Raw genomic sequence first — 20,589 nt, forward strand, 5'->3', positions numbered from 1 at the left:
AGACACGCTGAGATTTTCTCGCACTTTTATCATAGATTATCATAGAATTTACAGTGCAGGAGGCCATTCGGCCCGTCGAGTCTGCACCGGCCCTTGGAAAGAGCACCCCACCCAAGGTCAACACCTCACCCTATCCCCATAACCCAGTAACCCCGCCCAACACGAAGGGCAATTTTGGACACGAAGGGCAATTTATCATGGCCAATCCATTTTACTACAGCTAAAAGGTGGGACTCATCCAACAGGGAGATGTGGACAATCCCTCAGGAACGTGTTATTCCAGGAAAAGGAATATAGGGAATGTCCAGCTGGGATGAGCTCTGGAGAGGGAAGGCCAAAGGATGGAGGATCCACAGGGTCTGCCTGCTCAGCAAAGTGAGGAGGGGACAAGGACAGCAATGAGGACCCCTTCCCACACTCATCCCAAAATACTCAAATGTTTCCTGGATGTTTGATTGATGCGGGAGGGAGGGGAAAATAGGAACCAGTCCAATTGGAGACGTCAATCTGGCTAATCCTTCTCAAACTGGACGAAGCAGATTTCTTCCCAACGAGCGTTAGTGATATTCCAGAGTCACTGATATCACAAATGTCCTGACTGTGCGGCAAATCAAGGTGGGGAGTGGGTGGGGGAGAGTGGGGGGGGGGGGGGGGGGGGGGGGGGGGTGGAGGAACCATCCTCACAAGAGTACGCAGGGCTTTCTGATTTTCACCGGAGTTGGGTTAATCACAGCTCTCACAGCCTCGGCAAACACCTCTTTAATTCCTTCCTGGTTGAGTGCTGAGCACTCCATGTACTTCACGGCCTGGATCTGCTTGGCCAGCCCGTTGCCCTGGTGCTGCGTGATCGGTGCCAGGCTCTGCTCCTTCAGCTTCTTGATGGTTTCCGGGTCGTTCCGCAGGTCCTTCTTGGTGCCCACCAAGAGCATGGGCACATCTGGGCAGTGGTGGGTCACCTCGGGATGCCACTTGTGGCGGACATTCTCGTACGATGGGGGACTAGCTATGGAGAAGCAGATGATGAAGACATTGGTCTGGGGGTAGGACAAAGTCCTGAGTCTATCATACTCCTCCTGACCCGCAGTGTCCCAAAGGTTCAGACTAACTGTCCGACTGTCCACCGTGATCTGCGCACTATAGTTGTCAAAGACGGTTGGGATGTACTCTTTGGAAAGGCATTGGTGGTGTAACAGATCAACAGGCAGGTCTTTCCAACGGCACCGTCCCCCACCACCACGCACTTAATGCTCTGCATCCCTGGGCCACGATTATCAGCTCCTCAACGTCAGCAACCTGCAAACCCACACACAAAAAAAACATCCAAAAGGTCAGGAACTGAAAAACAAACCATTTCTCCCCCTCCCACACCCAACTCTGCTGTGCTGAAACTTAGACAGATGACTGAGTGTAAGATATCCGTCTACTCAGACTGATGTGTGGAGTAGCATTGCGGCGATGTTACTGGACTAGTTACTCAGAAGTCAGAAATAATGATTTACAGACAAGTGCCATTGGGGGAATGGAAATAAATCTGGCAAAAATAAAAATTATCAGTAAGGGTGATCATGAACATTTTGGGAAGGGTTGTATTGGTTTTGGAGGGTTGAGTGTGGATTTACCACAATGATACCTGGAATCCCAAGGTCCCAGGTTACATTCCGTGGAATTTAGAAGATTAATGGCGTGAATTCATCAAAATGTTTTCAGGATTTTTAGACAGAACAGATACTTCCTCAGGAAACTAAGGAAATTCGGCATGTCCACATTGACTCTTACCAACTTTTACAGATGCACCATAGAAAGCATCCTATCAGGCTGCATCACAGCCTGGTATGGCAACTGCTCGGCCCAGGACCGCAAGAAACTTCAGAGAGTCGTGAACACCGCCCAGTCCATCACACAAACCTGCCTCCCATCCATTGACTCCATCTTCACCTCCCGCTGCCTGGGGAAAGCAGGCAGCATAATCAAAGACTCCTCCCACCCGGGTTAGTCACTCTTCCAACTTCTTCCATCGGGCAGGCGATACAGAAGTCTGAGAACACGCACGAGCAGACTCAAAAACACCTTCCCTGCTGTTACCAGACTCCTAAACGACCCTCTTATGGACTGAACTGATCTCTTCACACATCTTCTCTACTGAGTAGTAAGTACTACACTCCGAATGCTTCACCCGAAGTCTATGTATTTACATTGTGTATTTATTGTATGTCCTATGTTTTTCATGTATGGAACGATCGGTCTGGACTTTACGCAGAACACGTGACAATACATCTAAATCTAAATCTAAAATCTAATCTAGGAAGAAACTACTTCAGTAGGCGAGGAGTCAAGGACTAGGGACCAGGGTCTAAAGATTAGAGCCACACCATCCAAGAGTGAAATGTGGAAACACTTTAACACACAAAGGATGGGAGAAGTTCAGAACTCTCTTTCACAATCAGGAATTAATGTGAGGTCAGTGGTTCATTGGAAATCTAAGATTAATGGATTTTTGTTTAAAAAGTATTAAGAAATACAGGGCAAAGGCTTGGGATAGGCAATAGGTCAACCATGATCTCTTTGAATGCTGGGAGAGCGGAATAGAACATCATACACTGCAGAAGGAGGCCATTCGGCCCATCGAGTCTGCACTGACCCATTTAACCCCTCACTTCCACCCTATCCCCGTAACCCAATGCCCCTCCGAACCTTTTTGGTCACTAAGGGCAATTTACCATGGCCAATCCACCTAACCTGCACATCTTTGGACTGTGGGAGGAAACCGGAGCACCCGGAGGAAACCCACGCAGACACGGGGAGGACATGCAGACTCCGCACAGACAGTGACCAAGCTGGGAATCGAACCTGGGACCCTGGAGCTGTGAAGTCACAGTGCTATCCACTTGTGCTACCGTGCTGCCCCAAATGCTCTCCTTCAGTTGCCATCTTCTTCCTGGATTGTTGTAAAACCCCATCTGGTTCACTGATGTCCTTTAGGGAAGGAAATCTGCCGTCCTTACCCGATCTGGCCTACACGTGACTCCAGACCCACAGCGATGTGGCCGTCTCTTCACTGACCCTCTGAAATGGCCGAGCAAGTCATCCATTGTACTCAAGAAGCTGGCTCACCTTTAAAGTCTCAAGGGCAATAGAGCTGGACGATGAATTCTGGCTAAGCCAAGCTCAGAGCTTCCTGACCACACCTTCAATCACAATTTCAACATTGCACTGCTCCCCATGTTCACTAAGTAGGAACGTTAAAGCTTCAATCCAGAGAGTTTCAAGCATAAATTCTAGGATAGAACTCCCATTGCATTACTGAGGGAAAGCTGCCCTATCAGAGGGTCAGTACTGAGGGAGTGCTGCACTGTCAGAGGGTCAGTACTGAGGGAGTGCAGCACTGTCAGAGGGTCAGTACTGAGGGAGCGCTGCACTGTCAGAGGGTCAGTACTGAGGGAGTGCTGCACTGTCAGAGGATCAGTACTGAGGGAGTGCTGCACTGTCAGAGGGTCAGTACTGAGGGAGTGCTGCACTGTCAGAGGGTCAGTACTGAGGGAGTGCTGCACTGTCAGAGGGTCAGTACTGAGGGAGTGCTGCACTGTCAGAGGGTCAGTACTGAGGGAGCGCTGCACTGTCAGAGGGTCAGTACTGAGGGAGTGCTGCACTGTCAGAGGGTCAGTACTGAGGGAGTACTGCACTGTCAGAGGGTCAGTACTGAGGGAGTGCTGCACTGTCAGAGGGTCAGTACTGAGGGAGTGCTGCACTGTCAGAGGGTCAGTACTGAGGGAGTGCTGCACTGTCAGAGGGTCAGTACTGAGGGAGCGCTGCACTGTCAGAGGGTCAGTACTGAGGGAGTGCTGCACTGTCAGAGTGTCAGTACTGAGGGAGCGCTGCACTGTCAGAGGGTCAGTACTGAGGGAGTGCTGCACTGTCAGAGGGTCAGTACTGAGGGAGTGCTGCACTGCAATGTTTCTCCTGCAGGATGTTCGAGGTGAGGGACACTGTCAGTGGCTCTGCTGATTTCACCTGCGGGAAGTGCACCCATCTCCAGCTCCTCAAAGACCGTGTTAGGGAATTGGAGGTACCAAGGTCACAGGAGTGGACCTGCAGGCATGAAGGTGGTTTGAAGTGTGTCCATTTCAATGCGAGGAGCATCAGGAATAAGGTTGGTGAGCTTGAAGCATGGATTGGTACCTGGGACCACGACGTTGTGGCCATTACGGAGAAGTGGATAGAACAGGGGCAGGAATGGTTGTTGGAGGTTTCGGGGTTTAGATGTTTCAGTAAGATTAGGGAAGGTGGTAAAAGAGGTGGAGGAGAAGCATTGTTAATCAAGGATAGTATAATGGCTGCAAAAAGGCAGTTTGAGGAGGATCTCCCTACTGAGGTAGTGTGGGCTGAAGTTGGAAATAGGAAAGGAACGGTCACTTTGTTAGGAGTTTTCTACAGGCCCTCAAACAGTAACAGAGATGTGGAGGAAAAGATTGCAATGCAGATTTTGGATAGGTGGGGTAGTCACAGGGTAGTTGTCATGGGTGACTTTTAACTTTCCAAATATTGATTGGAACCACTATAATTTGAATAGTTTGGATGAGGCAGTTTTTAGCCAGTGTGTGCAGGAGGGTTTCCTCTATGTGGATAGACCGACAAGAGGCGGGGCCACATTGGATTGCGTACTGGGTAATGAACCGAGCTAAGTGTTAGATTTGGTTGTGGGAGAGCACTTTGGAGATAGTGACCACAATTCGATGACTTTCACGATAGCAATGGAGAGGGATAGGAACATACGGCAGGGCAAGGTTTATAACTGGGGGAACATAAGATGGAAACAGGAACTGTCAGGGATAGGCACAATTGAGATCTGGAGCTTGTTCAGGGAGCAAATACTGCATGTCCTTGATATGTATGTCCCTGTCAGGCAGGGAGGAAATGGTGGAGTGAGGGAACCATGGTTTACAAAAGAGGTTGAAGGTTTTGTCAAGAGGAAGAAGGGGACTTATGTAAGGATGAGAAAACAAGGTTCAGTTAGGGCACTTGAGGGATACAAGATAGCTAGGAGGGAGCTCAAGAAAGGGCTCAGGAGAGCTAGGAGGGGGCATGAGAAGTCCTTGGGGGGTAGGATCAAGGAAAACCCCAAGGCTTTTTACATTTGTTTGAGGAATAAAAGAATGACCAAGGTGAAGTTAGGGCCGGTCAAGGACAGTAGTGGGAACGTGTGCATGGAATCTGAAGATATAGGAGAGGCCCTAAATGAACAGTTTTCTTCCAGTGTTCACAAAGGAGAGGGGCCATGTTGTTGAGGAGGATAGTGCGATACGGGCTGGTAGGCTGGAGGAGGTAGATATTTGGAAGGAAGATGTGTTAGAAATTGAGAAGCCTGAGGATAGATAAGTCCCCTGGGCCTGATGGGATATATCCTAGGATTCTTTGGGAGGCGAGGGATGAGATTGCAGAGCCTTTGGCTTTGATCTTTATGTCCTCACTGTCTACAGGAATAGCGCCAGAAGACTGGAGAGAGGAGAATGTTGTCCCCTTGTTCAAGAAAGGGAATAGGTATAACCCTGGGAATTATAGGCCGGTTAGTCTCACTTCGGCCATAGGTAAATTATTGGAAACGGTCCTGAGGGATAGGATTTATGATCATTTGGAAAGATACAGCTTAATCCAGGATAGTCAGCACGGATGTGTGAGGGGTAAGTCTTGCCTCACAAGTTTGATTGTATTCTTTGAGGAGGTAACCAAGTACACAGATGAAGGTAGAGCAGTTGATGTCATATATATGGATTTTAGTAAGGCGTTTGATAAGGTGCCCCATGGTCGGCACATGCAGAAAGTAAGGAGGCATGGCATAGAGGGAAATTTGGCCGATTAGATCAGTAACTGGCTATCACATAGAAGACAGAAGGTGGTGGTGGATGGTAAATTTTCATCCTGGAGCCCAGTCACCAGCGGGTACCACAGGGATCAGGGCTGGGTCCGCTGCTATTTGTGATTTTTATCAATGACTTGGAGGAGGGGGCTGAAGGGTGGGTCAGTAAATTTGCTGATGACACCAAGATTGGTGGAGTAGTGGACAATGTGGAGGGCTGTTGTAGGCTGCAAAGAGACATTGATAGGATGCAGAGCTGGGCTGAAAAGTGGCAAATGGAGTTTAACCCTAACAAGTGTGAGGTGATTCATTTTGGTAGGACAAATTTGAATGCGGATTACAGGGTTAACGGCAGGGTTCTGAGGAATGTGGAGGAACAGAGTGATCTTGGGGTTCATGTCCACAGATCTCTGAAGGTTGCCACTCAAGTGGACAGAGCTGTGAAGAAGGCCTATAGTGTGTTAGCGTTTATTAACTGGGGGATTGAGTTTAAGAGCCGTGAGGTTATGCTGCAACTGTACGAGACCTTGGTTAGACCACATTTGGAGTGTTGTGTGTAGTTCGGGTCACCTCATTATAGGAAGGATGTGGAAGCATTGGAAAGGGTGCAAAGGAGATTTACCAGGATGCTGCCTGGATTGGAGGGTAGGTCTTATGAGGAAAGGTTGAGGGAGCTAGGGCTTTTCTCATTGGAGCGAAGGAGGATGAGCAGTAACTTAATTGAGGTGTACAAGATGATGAGAGGGATAGATAGAGTGGACGTCCAGCGACTTTTTCCTCGGGTGGATGTAGCTCTTACAAGGGGGCATAACTATAAGGTTCATGGTGGAAGATATAGGAGGGATGTCCGAGGTAGGTTCTTTACTCCGAGAGTGGTTGGGGCGTGGAACGCACTCCCAGCTATGGTAGTGGAGTCGGACACTTCAGGAACTTTCAAGCGGTTATTGGACAGGCATATGGAGGGCATTAGAATGATTGGGAGTAGGTCGATTTGATCATAGTTTCAGACGAGTTCGGCACAACATTGTGGGCCGAAGGGCCTGTACTGTGCTGTACAGTTCTATGTTCTATGTCAGAGGGTCAGTACTGAGGGAGTGCTGCACTGTCAGAGGATCAGTACTGAGGGAGTGCTGCACTGTCAGAGGGTCAGTACTGAGGGAGTGCTGCAGTGTCAGAAGGTCAGCGCTGAGTGAGTGCCGCACTGTCAGAGGGTCAGTACTGAGGGAGTGCTGCACTGTCAGAGGGTCAGTACTGAGGGAGTGCTGCAGTGTCAGAAGGTCAGCGCTGAGTGAGTGCCGCACTGTCAGAGGGTCAGTACTGAGGGAGCGCCGCACTGTCAGAGGGTCAGTACTGAGGGAGTGCTGCACTGTCAGAGGGTCAGTGCTGAGGGAGTGCCGCACTGTCAGAGGGTCAGTACTGAGGGAGTGCCGCACTGTCAGAGGGTCAGTACTGAGGGAGTGCTGCACTGTCAGAGGGTCAGTACTGAGGGAGTGCTGCACTGTCAGAGGGTCAGTACTGAGGGAGTGCCGCACTATTGGAGGGACCGTCTCTGTGATGGACCTGTCTGCCCTCTCAGTTGGAGGGACAGGTTGCCATGGCCACTACCTTGAAGCAGAGTGAGATGTGCCCCTCAATCATCAGCACTAAAATCGGTTATCTGGTTGCATCATGTTGCTCTTCCTGGGATCTTGCGGAGCACATATTGGCTGTAAAATGCTTTGTGACACCCAGTGTTCCCTGTAAACATGCTAGTTATTTTGTTCTCCCCATTTGGCACCTCATGGGTTAACAAAAGTGAAAGTAAGGGCTGTGCTGATTCATTTCAGTAATAGCTCGTTAATTATCCTTTGTCAAGGGAATGGGAGGGCCAGGTTTATTCAGATTGTCTGATAAGGAGAGTGTTTAGGAAGTGGGGTGTTTAGACACAGTTTGTCTGCTGCCTTCCTCAGTGGCTGCAGTCACTCGTCGTGGAGGAGGCATTTACACAATCCTGACCCCACAACACTGCATTGATCCCACCTCGGGACTGTGCTCCCTCCCAGTCATCAAATGAAATGAAATGAAAATCGCTTATTGTCACAAGTAGGCTTCAAATGAAGTTACTGTGAAAAGCCCCTAGTCGCCACATTCCGGCGCCTGTTCGAGGAGGCTGTTACGGGAATTGAACCGTGCTGCTGGCCTGCCTTGGTCTGCTTTCAAAGCCAGCAATTTAGCCCTGTGCTAAACAGCCCCTCATGTTGGGAATGGAGCCAGTGTGTGCAGAGTACCAACACTTGATTCAAACTGTTTCATTCAGTAGAAGCCTCTCGACGGTTCAAATAAACCCCCCCCCCCCCCCACTCCCACCAGCACTGCTCCGCAGGTGCCGGCACTCTCCAACACTCCCCTGGGCTCTCATTCACTGTCGAGCGGGGCTGATCTCAGAGTTTGTGGCTCTGAGACGGTGCAGCAGTAATAAGAGCTTGCTCACCCCCCCCCCCCCCCCCCCCCCCGCCACCACCCCACCCCGAGAGGGAGGTAGAGAAACGCAGAGAAGCATTAACCTGGGCATCAGCCTGTGGCTCTAACCCTGTGTATGGACCACACTGTGCAAGGTCAGCCTCAGGATGGTTCACTGGGGCTGGATTACAAACTGATTAGAAGTTATACTAATCAAAGCTCTACCTGGACCCCCGTCCAGGAGGAGCTGGGTGTCGTTCAGGACCCCGGACATCAGGAAGGAGACATTAGTTTTGGGGCGGAGGAGGGGTTGGGGGCAGGCCGAATTCACCGGGGATTAAAGGGTTAATTACAAGGACAGGTTTCACAGACTGAGTTTGTATTCCCTGGAGTTTGGGGTTGATCTAAACGAGGTGTTTCGGATGATTAAAAGATTCGATAGGGTCGATAGAGAAAAAACATTTTCTCTGGGGGGAGTGAGGGGTGTCAGAAATCACTTCCTCACACAAGGGGGGGGGCTGGGAAATCTGGATCTCTCGCTCAGACTGTGGATCAATTGGAGCTTTTAAGACTGATATTAATTAGTGATAATAGAAGGAGTTGGAGTTTTAAAAAGTTATTTTGCAGGATGTGGGCGTCGATGGCTAGCCGAGTGCACATTGCCCATCCCCAATTGCTCCCTTCAGAAGGTGGTGGAGAGCGGCTGCAGTCCACCTGGGGTAGGTACACCCACTGTGCTGTTAGGGAGTTCACCCAAATAGTTCTTCAAGGGACTGACTTTCCATGGACACGTTCCCCTTCGCAACACAAGGCCAACCTTCATGTACAAACTTCGACAGTGAGTGAGTGAGTAACAGCAAAGTACTTAATAATGAGGCTCTCACACGCACGCACGCACACAAACTCCGGCAACCCCCTTAATCAAATTTGGTTTTGATGTTTTAAGCTTCCTTTGAGTTTCTGTTTGCTTTGATGAGTTAACCCTTTAGCCGGCTGTCTTTAATTTCTCCCTCAAGTTGTTGATTTTAGTTCCTTTGGTTAATGAAAAGCGCACACTCCGGCATGCCGGGCCTGTATAATCCAGGCCGGGCCTGTATAATCCTATGTAAATGGCCTGGCCTCCAGGCTGGGCCTGTGTATATGTCCAGGCCTCCAGGCTGGGCCTGTGTAAATGTCCAGGCCTCCAGGCTGGGCCTGTGTATATGTCCAGGCCTCCAGGCTGGGCCTGTGTATATGTCCAGGCCTCCAGGCTGGGCCTGTGTAAATGTCCAGGCCTCCAGGCTGGGCCTGTGTATATGTCCAGGCCTCCAGGCTGGGCCTGTGTAAATGTCCAGGCCTCCAGGCTGGGCCTGTGTATATTTCCAGGCCTCCAGGCTGGGCCTGTGTATATGTCCTGGCCTCCAGGCTGGGCCTGTGTATATGTCCAGGCCTCCAGGCTGGGCCTGTGTAAATGTCCAGGCCTCCAGGCTGGGCCTGTGTATATGTCCAGGCCTCCAGGCTGGGCCTGTGTATATTTCCAGGCCTCCAGGCTGGGCCTGTGTAAATGTCCAGGCCTCCAGGCTGGGCCTGTGTATATGTCCAGGCCTCCAGGCTGGGCCTGTGTAAATGTCCAGGCCTCCAGGCTGGGCCTGTGTATATGTCCAGGCCTCCAGGCTGGGCCTGTGTATATTTCCAGGCCTCCAGGCTGGGCCCATGTAAATGTCCAGGCCTCCAGATTGAGCCTGTGTGATTTCCTGGCCTCCAGATTGAGCCTGTGGAAATGTCCAGGCCTCCAGATCGAGCCTGTGGAAATGTCCAGGCCTCCAAGCTGGGTCTGTGTAAATGCCCTGGCCTCCAGATCGAGCCTTTGTGATTTCCTGGCCTCCATTCCCTCTTTAGTTTTCAGAAACATTCGTTGCACTTCATCCCCACGCTCCTGATCTTCTGGCACTCGGTGTGGAAGGGGGTCTGGGATGGAGGAGGGTCTCCTCGCGGGCCTGGCCAAGTTGGCCATTGATAGGCCCAGACAGCAGACAGACGAGGGGTTGTCTGCCCTGACTGTCTGCCGCATTTCCACGGCTATGTCCGCTGCCGCGTGTCTGCCAGCCTCATCGCGGCTGACCGTACCCAGTGGGCACCGTAAGGATTGGGGTGTTTCTTCGACCCTGGAATCACATTTTGTTTTAATGTTTAAGTTTCCTTTGCGATCCTTTTTGCTTTGATGGGGGAGCGGGGGGGTTGGGGGGGGTCCCTTTAACGGGCTGGAGTTTGAACTTCTTCCTCAATTTGATAATTTTATTTATTTGGTTAACCCAAAAGAGCTCCAGCGGGAAATTCAACTGGGAACAAGCGTCTTGGATCATTATCCCTTTCCCAGACTTCAATCCCGGGGCTCCCTCCCTGGCGGAGCTGGCCTCCCTGGCGGAGCTGGCCTCCCTGGCGGAGCTGGCCTCCCTGGCGGAGCTGGCCTCCCTGGCGGAGCTGGCCTCCCTGGCGGAGCTGGCCTCCCTGGCGGAGCTGGCCTCCCTGGCGGAGCTGGCCTCCCTGGCGGAGCTGGCCTCCCTGGCGGAGCTGGCCTCCCTGGCGGAGCTGGCCTCCCTGGCGGAGCTGGCCTCCCTGGCGGAGCTGGCCTCTCTGGCGGAGCTGGCCTCTCTGGCGGAGCTGGCCTCTCTGGCGGAGCTGGCCTCTCTGGCGGAGCTGGCCTCTCTGGCGGAGCTCTCTCCCTGGCGGAGCTGGCCTCTCTGGGCAGGCTCCTGGTACAGGAGCAGGAACAGTAGCTGACTAAAAGCAGCCAAAGTTTGTGGACTCCTCATCTCAGAGTTGCTGTGGCCTGAATAGCAGCTCAACAACAGACTGCAACACGTTGCCAAGGTGCTTCTCCAGGGTATAAATCAGATTGTGGTGTTAAACCAAGACACACAGAGATATTTGGTCTAAAACCTGGTCAAAGAGGTTGGTTGTAATGAGTTCCAGAGCTCGGGACCTGGCAGCTGAAGGCACGGCCGTCAATGGTGGGAGCGATTAAAATGAGGAATGTTCAAGAAGCCAGAACTCGGTCAGTACAGAAATCTCAGAGGGTTGAGGGGGTTACAGAGACAGCGGGTTGAGGGGGTTACAGGGACAGAGGGTTGAGGGGGTTACAGAGACAGGGGGTTGAGGGGGTTACAGAGACAGAGGGTTGAGGGGGTTACAGAGACAGGGGGTTGAGGGGGTTACAGAGATCTCAGAGGGTTGAGGGGGTTACAGAGACAGCGGGTTGAGGGGGTTACAGGGACAGAGGGTTGAGGGGGTTACAGAGACAGGGGGTTGAGGGGTTACAGGGACAGAGAGTTGAGGGGGTTACAGAGACAGGGGGTTGAGGGGGTTACAGAGACAGGGGGTTGAGGGGGTTACAGAGACAGGGGGTTGAGGGAGTTACAGAGACAGGGGGTTGAGGGGGTTACAGAGACAGGGGGTTGAGGGGGTTACAGAGACAGGGGGTTGAGGGGGTTACAGAGACAGGGGGTTGAGGGGGTTACAGAGACAGGGGGTTGAGGGGGTTACAGAGACAGGGGGTTGAGGGGGTTACAGAGACAGGGGGTTGAGGGGGTTACAGAGACAGGGGGTTGAGGGGGTTACAGAGACAGGGGGTTGAGGGGGTTACAGAGACAGGGGGTTGAGGGGGTTACAGAGACAGGGGGTTGAGGGGGTTACAGAGACAGGGGGTTGAGGGGGTTACAGAGACAGGGGGTTGAGGGGGTTACAGAGACAGGGGGTTGAGGGGGCTACAGAGACAGGGGGTTGAGGGGGTTACAGAGACAGGGGGTTGAGGGGGTTACAGAGACAGGGGGTTGAGGGGGTTACAGAGACAGGGGGTTGAGGGGGTTACAGAGACAGGGGGTTGAGGGGGTTACAGAGACAGGGGGTTGAGGGGGTTACAGAGACAGGGGGTTGAGGGGGTTACAGAGACAGGGGGTTGAGGGGGTTACAGAGACAGGGGGTTGAGGGGGTTACAGAGACAGGGGGTTGAGGGGGTTACAGAGACAGGGGGTTGAGGGGGTTACAGAGACAGGGGGTTGAGGGGGTTACAGAGACAGGGGGTTGAGGGGGTTACAGAGACAGGGGGTTGAGGGGGTTACAGAGACAGGGGGTTGAGGGGGTTACAGAGACAGGGGGTTGAGGGGGTTACAGAGGGTTGAGGGGGTTACAGAGGGTTGAGGGGGTTACAGAGGGTTGAGGGGGTTACAGAGGGTTGAGGGGGTTACAGAGGGTTGAGGGGGTTACAGAGGGTTGAGGGGGTTACAGAGACAGGGGGTTGAGGGGGTTACAGAGACAGGGGGTTGAGGGGGTTACAGAGACAGGGGGTTGAGGGGGTTACAGAGACAGGGGGTTGAGGGGGTTACAGAGGGTTGAGGGGGTTACAGAGGGTTGAGGGGGTTACAGAGACAGGGGGTTGAGGGGGTTACAGAGGGTTGAGGGGGTTACAGAGACAGGGGGTTGAGGGGGCTACAGAGGGTTGAGGGGGTTACAGAGGGTTGAGGGGGTTACAGAGACAGGGGGTTGGGGGGGTTACAGAGACAGGGGATTGAGGGGGTTACAGAGGGTTGAGGGGGTTACAGAGGGTTGAGGGGGTTACAGAGGGTTGAGGGGGTTACAGAGGGTTGAGGGGGTTACAGAGGGTTGAGGGGGTTACAGAGGGTGGAGGGGGTTACAGAGACAGGGGGTGGAGGGGGTTACAGAGACAGGGGGTGGAGGGGGTTACAGAGACAGGGGGTGGAGGGGGTTACAGAGACAGGGGGTGGAGGGGGTTACAGAGACAGGGGGTGGAGGGGGTTACAGAGACAGAGTTGGGGGGGTTACAGAGACAGGGGGTTGAGGGGGTTACAGAGACAGGGGGTTGAGGGGGTTACAGAGACAGGGGGTTGAGGGGGTTACAGAGACAGGGGGTTGAGGGGGTTACAGAGACAGGGGGTTGAGGGGGTTACAGAGGGTTGAGGGGGTTACAGAGGGTTGAGGGGGTTACGGAGGGTTGAGGGGGTTACAGAGGGTTGAGGGGGTTACAGAGGGTTGAGGGGGTTACAGAGGGTTGAGGGGGTTACTGAGGGTTGAGGGGGTTACAGAGGGTTGAAGGGGTTACAGAGGGTTGAGGGGGTTACAGAGGGTTGAGGGGGTTACAGAGGGTTGAGGGGGTTACAGAGGGTTGAGGGGGTTACAGAGGGTTGAGGGGGTTACAGAGGGTTGAGGGGGTTACAGAGGGCTGAGGGGGTTACAGAGGGTTGAGGGGGTTACAGAGGGTTGAGGGGGTTACAGAGACAGGGGGTTGAGGGGGTTACAGAGGGTTGAGGGGGTTACAGAGACAGGGGGTTGAGGGGGTTACAGAGACAGGGGGTTGAGGGGGTTACAGAGACAGGGGGTGGAGGGGGTTACAGAGACAGAGAGTTGGGGGGGTTACAGAGACAGGGGGTTGAGGGGGTTACAGAGACAGGGGGTTGAGGGGGTTACAGAGGGTTGAGGGGGTTACAGAGGGTTGAGGGGGTTACAGAGACAGGGGGTTGAGGGGGTTACAGAGACAGAGGGTTGAGGGGGTTACAGAGACAGGGGGTTGAGGGGGTTACAGAGACAGGGGGTTGAGGGGGTTACAGAGGGTTGAGGGGGTTACAGAGACAGGGGGTTGAGGGGGTTACAGAGACAGCGGGTTGAGGGGGTTACAGGGACAGGGGGTTGAGGGGGTTACAGGGACAGGGGGTTGAGGGGTTACAGGGACAGAGGGTTGAGGGGGTTACAGAGACAGGGGGTTGAGGGGGTTACAGAGACAGGGGGTTGAGGGGGTTACAGAGACAGGGGGTTGAGGGGGTTACAGAGGGTTGAGGGGGTTACAGAGACAGGGGGTTGAGGGGGTTACAGAGACAGGGGGTTGAGGGGGTTACAGAGACAGGGGGTTGAGGGGGTTACAGAGACAGGGGGTTGAGGGGGTTACAGAGGGTTGAGGGGGTTACAGAGACAGGGGGTTGAGGGGGTTACAGAGGGTTGAGGGGGTTACAGAGGGTTGAGGGGGTTACAGAGACAGGGGGTTGGGGGGGTTACAGAGACAGGGGGTTGAGGGGGTTACAGAGGGTGGAGGGGGTTACAGAGACAGGGGGTGGAGGGGGTTACAGAGACAGGGGGTGGAGGGGGTTACAGAGACAGGGGGTGGAGGGCGTTACAGAGACAGGGGGTGGAGGGGGTTACAGAGACAGGGGGTGGAGGGGGTTACAGAGACAGGGGGTGGAGGGGGTTACAGAGACAGGGGGTGGAGGGGGTTACAGAGACAGGGGGTGGAGGGGGTTACAGAGACAGGGGGTGGAGGGGGTTACAGAGACAGGGGGTGGAGGGGGTTACAGAGACAGGGGGTGGAGGGGGTTACAGAGACAGGGGTGGAGGGGGTTACAGAGACAGGGGGTGGAGGGGGTTACAGAGACAGGGGGTGGAGGGGGTTACAGAGACAGGGGGTGGAGGGGGTTACAGAGACAGGGGGTGGAGGGGGTTACAGAGACAGGGGGTGGAGGGGGTTACAGAGACAGGGGGTGGAGGGGGTTACAGAGACAGGGGGTGGAGGGGGTTACAGAGACAGGGGGTGGAGGGGGTTACAGAGACAGGGGGTGGAGGGGGTTACAGAGACAGGGGGTGGAGGGGGTTACAGAGACAGGGGGTGGAGGGGGTTACAGAGACAGGGGGTGGAGGGGGTTACAGAGACAGGGGGTGGAGGGGGTTACAGAGACAGGGGGTGGAGGGGGTTACAGAGACAGGGGGTGGAGGGGGTTACAGAGACAGAGGGTGGAGGGGGTTACAGAGGGTTGAGGGGGTTACAGAGGGTTGAGGGGGTTACAGAGGGTTGAGGGGGTTACAGAGGGTTGAGGGGGTTACAGAGGGTTGAGGGGGTTACAGAGGGTTGAGGGGGTTACAGAGGGTTGAGGGGGTTACAGAGGGTTGAGGGGGTTACAGAGGGTTGAGGGGGTTACAGAGGGTTGAGGGGGTTACAGAGGGTTGAGGGGGTTACAGAGGGTTGAGGGGGTTACAGAGGGTTGAGGGGGTTACAGAGGGTTGAGGGGGTTACAGAGGGTTGAGGGGGTTACAGAGGGTTGAGGGGGTTACAGAGGGTTGAGGGGGTTACAGAGGGTTGAGGGGGTTACAGAGGGTTGAGGGGGTTACAGAGGGTTGAGGGGGTTACAGAGGGTTGAGGGGGTTACAGAGGGTTGAGGGGGTTACAGAGGGTTGAGGGGGTTACAGAGGGTTGAGGGGGTTACAGAGGGTTGAGGGGGTTACAGAGGGTTGAGGGGGTTACAGAGGGTTGAGGGGGTTACAGAGGGTTGAGGGGGTTACAGAGGGTTGAGGGGGTTACAGAGGGTTGAGGGGGTTACAGAGGGTTGAGGGGGTTACAGAGGGTTGAGGGGGTTACAGAGGGTTGAGGGGGTTACAGAGGGTTGAGGGGGTTACAGAGGGTTGAGGGGGTTACAGAGGGTTGAGGGGGTTACAGAGGGTTGAGGGGGTTACAGAGGGTTGAGGGGGTTACAGAGGGTTGAGGGGGTTACAGAGGGTTGAGGGGGTTACAGAGGGTTGAGGGGGTTACAGGGGGTTGAGGGGGTTACAGAGGGTTGAGGGGGTTACAGAGACAGGGGGTTGAGGGGGTTACAGAGGGTTGAGGGGGTTACAGAGACAGGGGGTTGAGGGGGTTACAGAGACAGGGGGTTGAGGGGGTTACAGAGACAGGGGGTGGAGGGGGTTACAGAGACAGAGAGTTGGGGGGGTTACAGAGACAGGGGGTTGAGGGGGTTACAGAGACAGGGGGTTGAGGGGGTTACAGAGGGTTGAGGGGGTTACAGAGGGTTGAGGGGGTTACAGAGGGTTGAGGGGGTTACAGAGACAGGGGGTTGAGGGGGTTACAGAGACAGAGGGTTGAGGGGGTTACAGAGGGTTGAGGGGGTTACAGAGGGTTGAGGGGGTTACAGAGGGTTGAGGGGGTTACAGAGGGTTGAGGGGGTTACAGAGACAGAGGGTTGAGGGGGTTACAGAGGGTTGAGGGGGTTACAGAGACAGGGGGTTGAGGGGGTTACAGAGACAGAGAGTTGAGGGGGTTACAGAGACAGGGGGTTGAGGGGGTTACAGAGGGTTGAGGGGGTTACAGAGGGTTGAGGGGGTTACAGAGGGTTGAGGGGGTTACAGAGACAGAGGGTTGAGGGGGTTACAGAGACAGGGGGTTGAGGGGGTTACAGAGGGTTGAGGGGGTTACAGAGACAGGGGGTTGAGGGGGTTACAGAGACAGAGAGTTGAGGGGGTTACAGAGACAGGGGGTTGAGGGGGTTACAGAGGGTTGAGGGGGTTACAGAGGGTTGAGGGGGTTACAGAGGGTTGAGGGGGTTACAGAGACAGAGGGTTGAGGGGGTTACAGAGACAGGGGGTTGAGGGGGTTACAGAGGGTTGAGGGGGTTACAGAGACAGGGGGTTGAGGGGGTTACAGAGACAGAGAGTTGAGGGGGTTACAGAGACAGGGGGTTGAGGGGGTTACAGAGACAGGGGGTCGAGGGGGTTACAGAGACAGGGGGGTCGAGGGGGTTACAGAGACAGGGGGTCGAGGGGGTTACAGAGACAGGGGGGTCGAGGGGGTTACAGAGACAGGGGGTCGAGGGGGTTACAGAGACAGGGGGTCGAGGGGGTTACAGAGACAGGGGGTCGAGGGGGTTACAGAGACAGGGGGTCGAGGGGGTTACAGAGACAGGGGGTTGAGGGGGTTACAGAGACAGGGGGTGGAGGGGGTTACAGAGACAGGGGGTGGAGGGGGTTACAGAGACAAGGGGTTGAGGGGGTTACAGAGACAGGGGGTTGAGGGGGTTACAGAGACAGGGGGTTGAGGGGGTTACAGAGACAGGGGGTTGAGGGGGTTACAGAGACAGAGGGTTGAGGGGGTTACAGAGACAGGGGGTTGAGGGGGTTACAGAGACAGAGGGTTGAGGGGGTTACAGAGATCTCAGAGGGTTGAGGGGGTTACAGAGACAGGGGGTTGAGGGGGTTACAGAGACAGGGAGGAGTGAAGCCATGGAGGGAATTGAAAACAGAAATGAGAATGTTAAAAGTGTGATTTGCCTTTTCGGGGAAAGCGATGTGGATCAGGGGGCACAGCAGGGGGACTGACGAATGGGACTCGCTGCAAGTTAGGATACAGGCCGAGGTTTAAATTGGATGAATTGGGAGGGAGCAGTGGGATGCACTCTAAAACCAGGATTAAGGAAGTCTATTCCCTTTGTTAATCCGGAGTAGATTCTTTGTCCAAGTTGAAATGAAATGAAAATCGCTTGTCACAAGTAGGCTTCAAATGAAGTTACTGTGAAAAGCCCCAAGTCGCCACATTCCGGCACCTGTTTGGGGAGGCTGGTACGGGAATTGAACCGTGTTGCTGGCCTGTCTTGGTCTGCTTTAAAAGCCAGCGATTTAGCTCAGTGTGCCCCTCGGAGTCCCTGAAACCTCAGCTCGAAACGAACACAGGCCTCCATGTAGCACTGACTCTCAGTTCCGCCCTCGGCAGTGCGGTCACCACACATCACAAAAGTCCTTTTTATAAACCCCAGACACTGAAAATCCAAGTTGGATTTTGTCTAAACTCATTCTAAACCCCGACATTCCCCTCATTCTACCCTCGTTCCTTGCTCCTCGTGTGGGATACCTCCACTTTTAATAAAGGCTTCAAACTCTTGGAAGGATTTAAAATTCCACTCAGTGCTTCTGTTTCTCTGTATTTGTTCGAGGGAATGTGGGCGTCACTGGGCTGGGCCGGCATTTATTGCCCCTCCCCAATTGCCCTCGAACCGAGTGGCCTGCTGGGCCGTTTCAGGCAGCAGTTGACCACATTGCAGTGGGGTCTGGAGTTACACGTGGGCCAGACCGGGACGAGGACCATTTTACTTTTGGAAATCCAGCCTTGGCGTCCACACGTGCGTCTGACAAAAGCCGCTCGATTCCAACAGCTGGAGAACAAATCAGTCACACCGAGCATTTCGTCGCAGTGTTCCAGCCTCTCTCAAGCTCAGATCACTTACTCTGGTGTGCCCGTGGACGCGAGAGTCTTGCTCATAATCTGGTTTCAAAAGCACGGTTTCAGAGGTGACTTCAGAGGAAAGACCCAGTTACTTACACATCTCGGTTCAGCGAGGGGGAATCCCAACATGCTGCCTCAGTCAGCCGAGGTGGGTGTGGTGAATGGAAATACAGCCAATTCACCAGTTATGTTCTATGTTTGTAAATACAGTTAATGCACCAGTTATGTTCTATGTTATTAACCCTGTGGGTTTTATCTGTGGGCAATTGTATGGCTTCACCCACAGGGGGAGATGTTGGAGGAGGTTGGAGCATGTACAGGCTCCGCCCATGGCCCCGCCCCTTTGAAGGAGTATAAGAGTAGCTGGCCTGTGGGACTGTCCTCAGTATGTACCAGTCGCAGGCGGGCAAAGTTGATAGTTAATTAAAACCACTGTTTTACTCCGACACGAGTCCTTGAGTGAATTGATGGTCGCATCAATTTAATTAACTATCTGAACAAAAACGATGATGGAGTCAGCCCTCAAACCTGACAGACTGGAGCTCGATCCACAGGCCGCGGAGGCGAAGGAAATTTTTTCACACTGGCTGCGGTGTTTCAAGGCCTACCTTGCCGCGTCGTCGACGGCAACCGTCACGGACAGACAAAAATTGAGTCTCCTCCACGCACGGGTGAGTCACCGCATTGCTGTGCAACTCGAAGAGGCCACCTCATATACCGCCGCTCTCACAATCCTCGAGCGCATCTACGTGCGGCCTGTGAACGAGGTCTACGCGCGACATATTCTCACTACTCGACGCCAGCGCCCCAGGGAGTCACTCGACGACCCGGGGAGTTGCACGCGAGGACCTCAAAGCCCTCGCGCGCAACTGCAACTATCAGGCCGTTACGGCCACTCAGCACATGGAGCTCGCCGTCCGAGACGTCTACGTTGCGGGGGTCAGATCAAATTACGTGCGGCAGCGACTGCTCGAGAAAGGGGCCCAGGACCCGTCATGATATTCAGGTGAACATCATAGCACATACATACATACATAATGATGGACAGATCAACGGACCAATCAACACACACAACACGATAGCAAATCACAGACAAGAGCATACACAGTACAAAACAGGGAACACAACACTTCCTGGGCACTCGAGCAGGAGACGGCTCAGGGCACAGACCTCATTTCCAGCCACTCAGACATTCACCATGTGCTGAGTACCAGAGTTTACTATGTTAATAGTTGATTGAAATAAAACTGCGTTGTACCATTCGCAACCGTGTTGGTTTGTCTGTGTATCAGCGTGCCCAACACTTCAGGACATGGACGAGACGGTGAAACTGGCGACTTCACTGGAGGTCGCTTTCCAGAGCCTCACTGCATTTCCGGCCGAACACTTGACCCCCTCGTGGGCTCCTGACCAGAGACTACCCCAGGCCTGTGCTGGGCGCCCACACGCCCATCATGGGGGGTTGCCTTGTTATTTTTGCGGCCAGCCTCAACACCCTCGACAGCACTGCCCGGCCCGCAACGCGCACTGCAACAGTTGCGGCCGAAAAGGGCGCTTCGCCAAGGTCGGCCTCGCCAAGCCTCAGCACGCGAACTCTCAGACCCGGACTAGCGACTCTCAGGCCCGCAGACCTCGCAATGCGGCAGCGTGGCTGCCAACTCCGCACAGCACGTGCGACTCACGGGGCCGCCATTTTGGCCATCCTCCCCCACGCGGGCGGCCACGTGCGACTCACGGGGGCCGCCATTTTGGCCATCCTCCCCCACGCGGGCAGCCACGTGCGATCCACGGGGGCCGCCATCTTGGACGCCATCTGCCACGCCGCTCGACGTGTACGACCTGCCCGGACAGTCACCGGGGGGCCGCCCCAGCACAGCCGACCACGCCGCCGGTTACCCTCAACTCAGCGCAGTCACCTTGGACCAGTCGCGACCCAAGCGCCTCGAGAGTTCAATGATGGCCGTCCGGGATAACGGATACGAGACACCTAGCCTGTTCGACTCCGGGAGCACCGAGAGTTTCATCCACCCGGATCTGGTAAGCCGCTGCTCGCTCCCGATATTCCCGGCGCAACAAACAATTTCCCTCACCTCCGGGTCGCACTCGGTACAAATCAGAGGGTGCACTATGATAACCTTAGCGGTCCAGGGCGCTGAGTACACTAATTTCCAGCTGTACGTGCTCCCAGACCTCTGCGCCCCCCTCCTTTTAGGGCTCGATTTTCAATGTAATCTCAAGAGCCTGACGCTTAGCTTTGGCGGACCCCTGCCCCCCC

The 20,589-nt window shown here is 54.3% G+C and overlaps 1 protein-coding gene and 1 pseudogene across 1 annotated transcript in view; both read right to left on the minus strand.

The window, feature by feature from the left end:
• Positions 1-20,589, minus strand: part of LOC140392158 (rho-related GTP-binding protein RhoG) — a 54,626-nt gene that overhangs the window by 12,965 nt on the left and 21,072 nt on the right. The gene's annotated exons all lie outside the window — the stretch shown is intronic.
• LOC140392159 (rho-related GTP-binding protein RhoG-like) lies at positions 7-1,293 on the minus strand (annotated as a pseudogene).

Source organism: Scyliorhinus torazame, chromosome 15 (genome assembly GCF_047496885.1).
Source record: "Scyliorhinus torazame isolate Kashiwa2021f chromosome 15, sScyTor2.1, whole genome shotgun sequence".
Taxonomy (NCBI): Eukaryota; Metazoa; Chordata; class Chondrichthyes; order Carcharhiniformes; family Scyliorhinidae; genus Scyliorhinus; species Scyliorhinus torazame.